This window comes from Myotis davidii, unplaced genomic scaffold, assembly GCF_000327345.1.
Source record: "Myotis davidii unplaced genomic scaffold, ASM32734v1 scaffold4152, whole genome shotgun sequence".
In the NCBI taxonomy this organism is placed as follows: domain Eukaryota; kingdom Metazoa; phylum Chordata; class Mammalia; order Chiroptera; family Vespertilionidae; genus Myotis; species Myotis davidii.
In genome coordinates, this window is record NW_006283169.1 from 87,465 (window position 1) to 94,317 (window position 6,853).

The 6,853-nt window shown below is 45.0% G+C and overlaps 1 pseudogene; it reads right to left on the reverse strand.

The window, feature by feature from the left end:
* Positions 1–1,338: 1,338 nt before the first annotated feature.
* The window catches only part of LOC102768560, an 8,765-nt pseudogene continuing 3,250 nt past the window's right edge, over positions 1,339–6,853 (reverse strand).

Below are 6,853 nucleotides of genomic sequence, written 5' to 3' on the forward strand. Positions count from 1 at the left end.
GTGGCAGAGCCAGCAATCAGAGGGGTCTGGGGGTCCCCTGCCCAGGCCTGACGCCTGGGCCAGAGGCATCAGGCCTGGGCTGGGGGCAGAACCAGTGATGGGGGAAATGAGGGTCCCCTGCGATTGGAGGGTGATGGGGGTCAACGCCTGAGGGCTCCCAGTATGTGAGAGGGGACAGGCTGGGCTGAGGGACACTCCCCCCCTCCCCACACACCCAGTGCACGAATTTTGTGCACCGGGCCCCTAGTGATAATTATAATGATAGAAAAATTTAATACCTAGTCTTATGGTCATAGAAAGTAAAATAATGATCCAATATTCACATATATTTTTAGACAGAGGAATATGGCAGAGTTATCAATAAGCTATTCAAGCATAAAAATACATATGGTAAAATTTTGTGGTGGAACATGGAGTGGACATTTGAGTTCGAGTAGAAAAAGGAATGATGTAGAGTGCCGGGAGCCAGTCCATCCTTGCTGTTTCAAGGGACCTGGCATATATGGCATACTGTTCTTAATATGTTTGCTCACCTTCTTGGCACTATGTGTTTTAACCAAGGTCACCTCTCTGAGAAAGGTTGTTTCCCCAGGTAGGGATTTTCCCCTGAATTTAGGGAGGGAATAATACCCCTTAACTAAGTGCCAGGCGGGTAATTAATCACTTTAACTACGAACAATCATGCTTAAGCTACCCTACACAGAACCTAGAGACAGAAGAACTTCGCTGGAGAGAACATGGCAAAAGATCCTGGACAGAACCTGGCTACAGAACCTGGCTACAGAACCTGGCTGGAGAACCGAGCGAGAGAACATGGCTACAGAACCTGGCTGGAGAACCTGGAGAACCTGGCTGGAGAACCTAGCAAGAGAACATGGACACAGAACCTGGCTGGAGATCCAAACCAGAACTCCGCTGGAGATCCAGACCAGAACTTGGCTGGAGATCCTGGCTAGAGATCCTGGCTAGGCTGCTGATCAACTGAACGCTGTCTCCGTGTCATTCCTTCTTCGCCGACTCTGTCCACACCTTTGGGGACCCCTGGAACTGCTGGGGTTGAACCCCAGCAGAAGAGAAAAGCCTGTTCATGTATTTTTTTTTTAATAAACAAGCTTTTAATACAGTGAGTAAGTAAAATACTGTACACTGGAAGAGATCTAGAAAACTAAAACTTCAAGTCTTTTTTTTTTTTTAAAGTCATTATGTTTCATTGAACCACAAAGTCTAGAGTACAAACTACACTGAGGACCAAGGTGAGGCCTTGGCATCTACATCCCAGCCCTTCATGCAGAGCAGCAGCCTACTCAGCGGATACCACACTGACCTGCTGCATGGACACAAGCAGTGTGTCCAGCCTAGGGGTGGGCTGGTGAGCTACATCTGTGTTGTCCCTTGGGTATTCTCAAACTGGAACAGGACACATTCTCAAACTGGAAAAAACAAATAAACAAAAACAATACAAAACCAAAAAAAGACCAAGAATCCACTGGCAAGAAGGATTAAGTTGGAACATTCCTCCCCCATTCGATGGAGCCACAGCCTTCAACTTCTGGGTTTTGGTTCTTCGTAGGAGCTGTGTTGGGTTCTTGTAAGTTTACTGTTAAACACTGTCCCCGGTAGGGCCTTATAGCTTGGTCAAATGGTGGTGACATCTGTAGCCCCCTCATGTCCTGTGGTCTATTTCACTGTGTGCTGCAAAAGAACCATTTCGCTGACGACCTCTCACCATCCCTGCTGATCTATGCCTCCTGGACATCTCAGAGGCCAGTCGCTTGAAATATTCTGGAAAACTAGTGTATTCATTTCCATAAGGGACAGCGTAAATCCCTCTGTTTCCCATGCCTTCTCAAATCTTTTTGAACTCATTTCTATCTCCTATCCAAACCAGCATGAAATGTGTTATGTCAGATTTATGCTTGACAGCCTGTGGGAAAAGGGCTGGAAAGTGGTGTCATTCACATCTAGCCACACCCCAGGGAAAGAAGTGACTTGTTTTCATGGAGTTTCGGAATCTCTCTCATAACTTCAGTGTTCCTGAGCACATTCTGATGCCCAGCTGGACGAAAGACAGGGCCACCAGGGTTGGTGTAGGCCCCACGGACCTGTAACACGGCTCAGCTTCCGCTTCTCTGGAGCCCAATCTAGCACCTTCTGTTCATCAGTGAGGTCAAGGGATTCACGTGGTTTTCCCTGATCTGCTGCGTACAGTTCCAGGAGATTGTTGAAATGTGAGGTTAATACCAGGGCTCCACTTTCCATTGGGTGAAGTAGCTGTTTTCGAGTCTCCCATCTTTGAGTTCAAGTCATTGCATACTGCATACAAACAGTCCTTGAAGCATGTGGATCAGTCATTACTAGCCTGAGGAGAGTTCCTGAATAAGCTCACGGGCAACATGAGTAGGATCCTTGTCCTCACAGAGACATTTCTGAAATTTTTGCTCTCCTCATCCTCTAGAAGATTAAAATCAGTGGCAGCATCCAGTTAGGCCTGAATTAACCCCTTCCAGGATTTCAGGGCTGGAAACTCTGGTGCCTCCATAGCACTCATGCCTGTTCCACTCACCAGCATAAGTTCCCAAGGCTTCTGACTCTTTAAGCTTGGAGACAGCGTTGTGGGCTTCCCCCCGCCCCCCGGAGGCAGGGGTAGGGGGGCATCACTGAAGATTCACAAATGTTATCAGAGGCTTAGCTCCCTATAGATGCCATGGAGTTTTGTATCCGCTCCAAAAGCTGCCACCGCTCTAACTCTGTTCATGTATTTTTTAAATGGATGGTTGTAAGTATCAAATTGCTAGGGTATTAATTAACTGGATAGATTTTAAAGAGTTATGTAACCATTTATTTTTAAGTGTATGACTTTACAATGTGTCAGAAATTACAACCTTTATAACTATGTCAACTTTTGATGAAAAAGGTTAGCTGTCAACTAAAAAGGGTACCAGGAAGTACATCCGTTTTCAATAATCATTTAGAGAGTAGACTAGCAAAAAAGATCGAAGACTCCTAGTTACTGGAAGCTCTTATATAACACTTCTATAAAACCCCTTGAAATTAAAAGAATTAAATTCCCCTTCTCCAAGTTCTGAGAATCTCTCTGAAGGTGTGCAGTATGTTTGAATACAGCTAATTGTGGCCTTGTGGGGTTTTAACCTGTGCTCCTTGGATTGGGGGCAAAGGGAACAAGGATGGTCACTACTTTTTGGAGGGTATATCTCTATGTAAATGTTTCTGGGGCAAGAAACTTCAGATTCTCTCTTTAGATCCACAACAAAGTCATGATCTCCAAAGAGTTAAAAACAATTTGACCAAACCCTGAGGCCCTTTACAAAGTTCTAATGAGTTCTTTGTCTCCCAGAAAACAAAATGCAGTAGTCAAGGTTTTGTAGAACTGAATTGAAGCCCCCAAGTCTCTGTCTGAGACTGAAGTAACAAACAAACGAACAAAAAACACAAGAAAAACAAAAAGCGATCCAGCAAAACAAACAAAACCCACACAGGTTTTAGGATAAGAAGTTCTTGATTAAAATCCTTGTTCCATCACCTACTTAAAGAAGAAGACAAAGATGAAGATGAAGACGAAGAAGAATAAATAAATAAATTAATTAATTAATAATAAGTAAATAAATCCTTGACATTTAGAGGAAAGTTTGAGAGTTACTTTGCTCCTCAGCAAAATGGGGTTAAGAGGCTAGTTCTTGGGGGTAATTAGGAGGATGGAATAAAGTGATGGCCAGGTCCATAGTACATGCGCCATAATGGTTCCCCCACCGCTTTCTTATTTTCTACCCCTGAGAGGGAGTGAGTCTGGGGGATGTTCTTCACCCAGCTTCCTTTCAAGCAAAGAAGTAATTTAAGGAGTCAGCAGGCATCCACCTCACACAGCTCAAAAAAGGAGCTGGAATCCAGCCAACAAGGGTGAAGGTCCCCTCCCCCTTCCCCAGGCCTCTCAGGCAGAGCCAACTGAAGCTGGGTGCACAACTGGAGCATCCGGAGACACCAGAGCCAAGTGGCTACAGCTCAAATGCCTCCTCCTCTTGGAAGCCTTCTTAAATCCCTCATTCTGTCTAGCTCTCATCTCTCTTTCCCCTGAGGCCTCTGGTACTCTATCTGTCCCTGTCCTTGAGCAGACATTCCTTTCTCTCTAAGTCACAGAATTTAAGGGCATAGGCTTCAGGGTCAGAGAGACCTGGGCTATAATCCTGGCTGAGTAACCTGGGGCAGGACACCTGACCTCTCTGTGCCTCTGTTTCCTCATTTGTAACTTGAGTCATTATGGTTGTTCTATCATGATTATGGAGAGTATGGTGCTTAGCACAGTACCTAGCATGTAAATGCCGTTTGTTTTTATGATCACAGAGGTCTCCTCTGTGTCTGGAGTTATCCCCCTCCCCAACAACTCCTCACACAAAGCAAATAGCAGTAATCATGTCACTATTTTCAGAACAGCTGAGAGAATGGGTGTGGGGCTCTCTCCCAGAATGGCAGCCACCCTCCACAGCCTTCCTCAACATGCAAATCCTGCTCCAGTTCCAGACAATGAGCTTCCAGAGGCCATGGAATGTCCAGCCACTGTCTTGCATAACTACAGACACTGGGAAGGACCCTCCCAGACCTTTCAACCTCAGAGACAGGCAAAGCAATTGTAAGATAGGCAAACCAAGGCCCACACAATGAGTCAGCATCCCTGTAAGGCATTTCAACGAATTCTAAAAATAACTCTCACCCCCTCCAATCATTCATTCTCCTTGCTCTTTTTTTCTTTTATTTTTTGTTATAACACTTTCTTTACTTGACAGTACGTATTTATTCTTTTACTTATGTATCATCTGTTTCCCCACCAGATGTAGCTCCATGAAAGCAGGGACACCGACTGTCTTGTTCACAGATATATCCCTGGTGCTTTGCTCAAGTCAGTGTTGGCTGTATAGGTCACTAGACGAATGTCATTTGGATGTTTGTCCTTAGAGGCAAATGCATTCCTTTGGTCATTTATCCAATAAACTTTTTTTTAAAATATATTTTATTGATTTTTCACAGAGAGGAAGGGAGATAGTTAGAAACATCGATGAGAGAGATACATCCATCAGCTGCCTCCTGCACATCTCCCACTGGGGATGTGCCTGCAACCCAGGTACATGCCCTCGACCGGAATCGAACCTGGGACCTTTCAGTCCGCAGGCCGACGCTCTATCCACTGAGCCAAACCGGTCTCGGCGACAATAAACTTTTTAAAAAAAATACATTTTATTGGTTTTTTACAGAGAGGAAGGGAGAGAGAGAGAGTTAGAAACATCGATGAGAGAGATACATCGATCAGCTGCCTCCTGCACACCTCCTACTGGGGATGTGCCCACAACCAAGGTACATGCCCTTGACCGGAATCGAACCTGGGACCCTTGAGTCCTCAGGCCAACGCTCTATCCACTGAGCCAAACTGGTTACGGCCCAATAAACTTTTGATGAACATCTGTGTAAGAGACCTTTTGAAAAATCCCGGTGAATGAGACATCATCCTTGCTCTTAAGCAGTTTCCTTATGCGTGAACAATAGCCCCAGTGGGCTCCAACTTTATGCGTAACTCCTCTGTGTGAAAGCAGCTCTTGCAATTGAAAGGAACCGTGTCTCAGAACTCTTTAAGAAAAAAGGGTGTGGGTTTTTTTTGAAGGATATAGGAGGGCTAAAGACTAAAACAGAAAAGACATCAAGAGCTAAGATGATTCCAGGGGCTGGCTGACTTCTCTCCATCTTTTGAAGCCTGCGTGGTCTTTATTTAGTGTCCCTTTTTTCCTGGATGTGTGCCTCTGATTCTTTGACTGGCTCTCTTTTCTCATCTAAATTTGGGGGACAGCCAGTCTGATGGTCCTTCATTGTCTCCTAGAGTGAGAGCTTTCAGGTCAGACCAGTTCTTGGATTACTAGTTGGCCTAGAGCAGTGGTTCTCAACCTTCTGGCCCTTTAAATACAGTTCCTCATGTTGTGACCCAACCATAAAATTATTTTCGTTGCTACTTCATAACTGTAATGTTGGTACGGTTATGAATCGTAATGTAAATATCTGATATGCAGGATGGTCTTAGGCAACCCCTGTGAAAGGGTCGTTCGACCGCCAAAGGGGTCGCGACCCACAGGTTGAGAACCGCTGGCCTAGACGGTGAACATCATCTAGCTTCTAACATACCCTGAGCAGAAGGTATGTTTAGTTAAGTGGGAGTGTTGAACACCATCTTTCCTCTGAGCCTGTAAAGTGGGTAGTATTTCTAACAGGCTCAGAGAGGAGAAATGACAGCAAACCTTGTAACAAAGCTGACCTACAAACCCATGATTGAGAAATACATGCTCCTGCTGTTTGCCACTGAGATTTGGGGGGTTATTTGTTATGCAGCAACAGCTGACTAAGATAAGGTTAAAATCCAGTTTCTTTGTTCTCCCCATGTCCCACTGAGCTTATGGGTCTGATTCCTGTTCTCCCCACAGAAACATTTTTGAAGTGTCCTATCCTCAAAGGAGAAGAGAGGAAGGTACTGGAAAAGAGATTGAAAGATTTGTCCCTGAGAACCACCCACATACTAAGCTCTTGCTTTCCCAGTATCCCACGCTGACAGCTAGAGAAAGGCATAGATAATAACAATTCTAACCATTGACAGAGTTCTACAGAGTTCTTCAAAGAGGTTTCATCTAGCTATTATTGCATTTGCACACCCAGACAGTTCCAGAGGGTAGCCAGGGCGGGTTTTCTTACAACCAGTGTATAGTATAGTTGAGGAAACTAAAGCTCAGAGGGGTGAAATGAGTTGTCTGGGTTACAACGCTTCAGCTAAACTCAGACCCCTTGGTTTCCAGCCTGACCAGCCTGA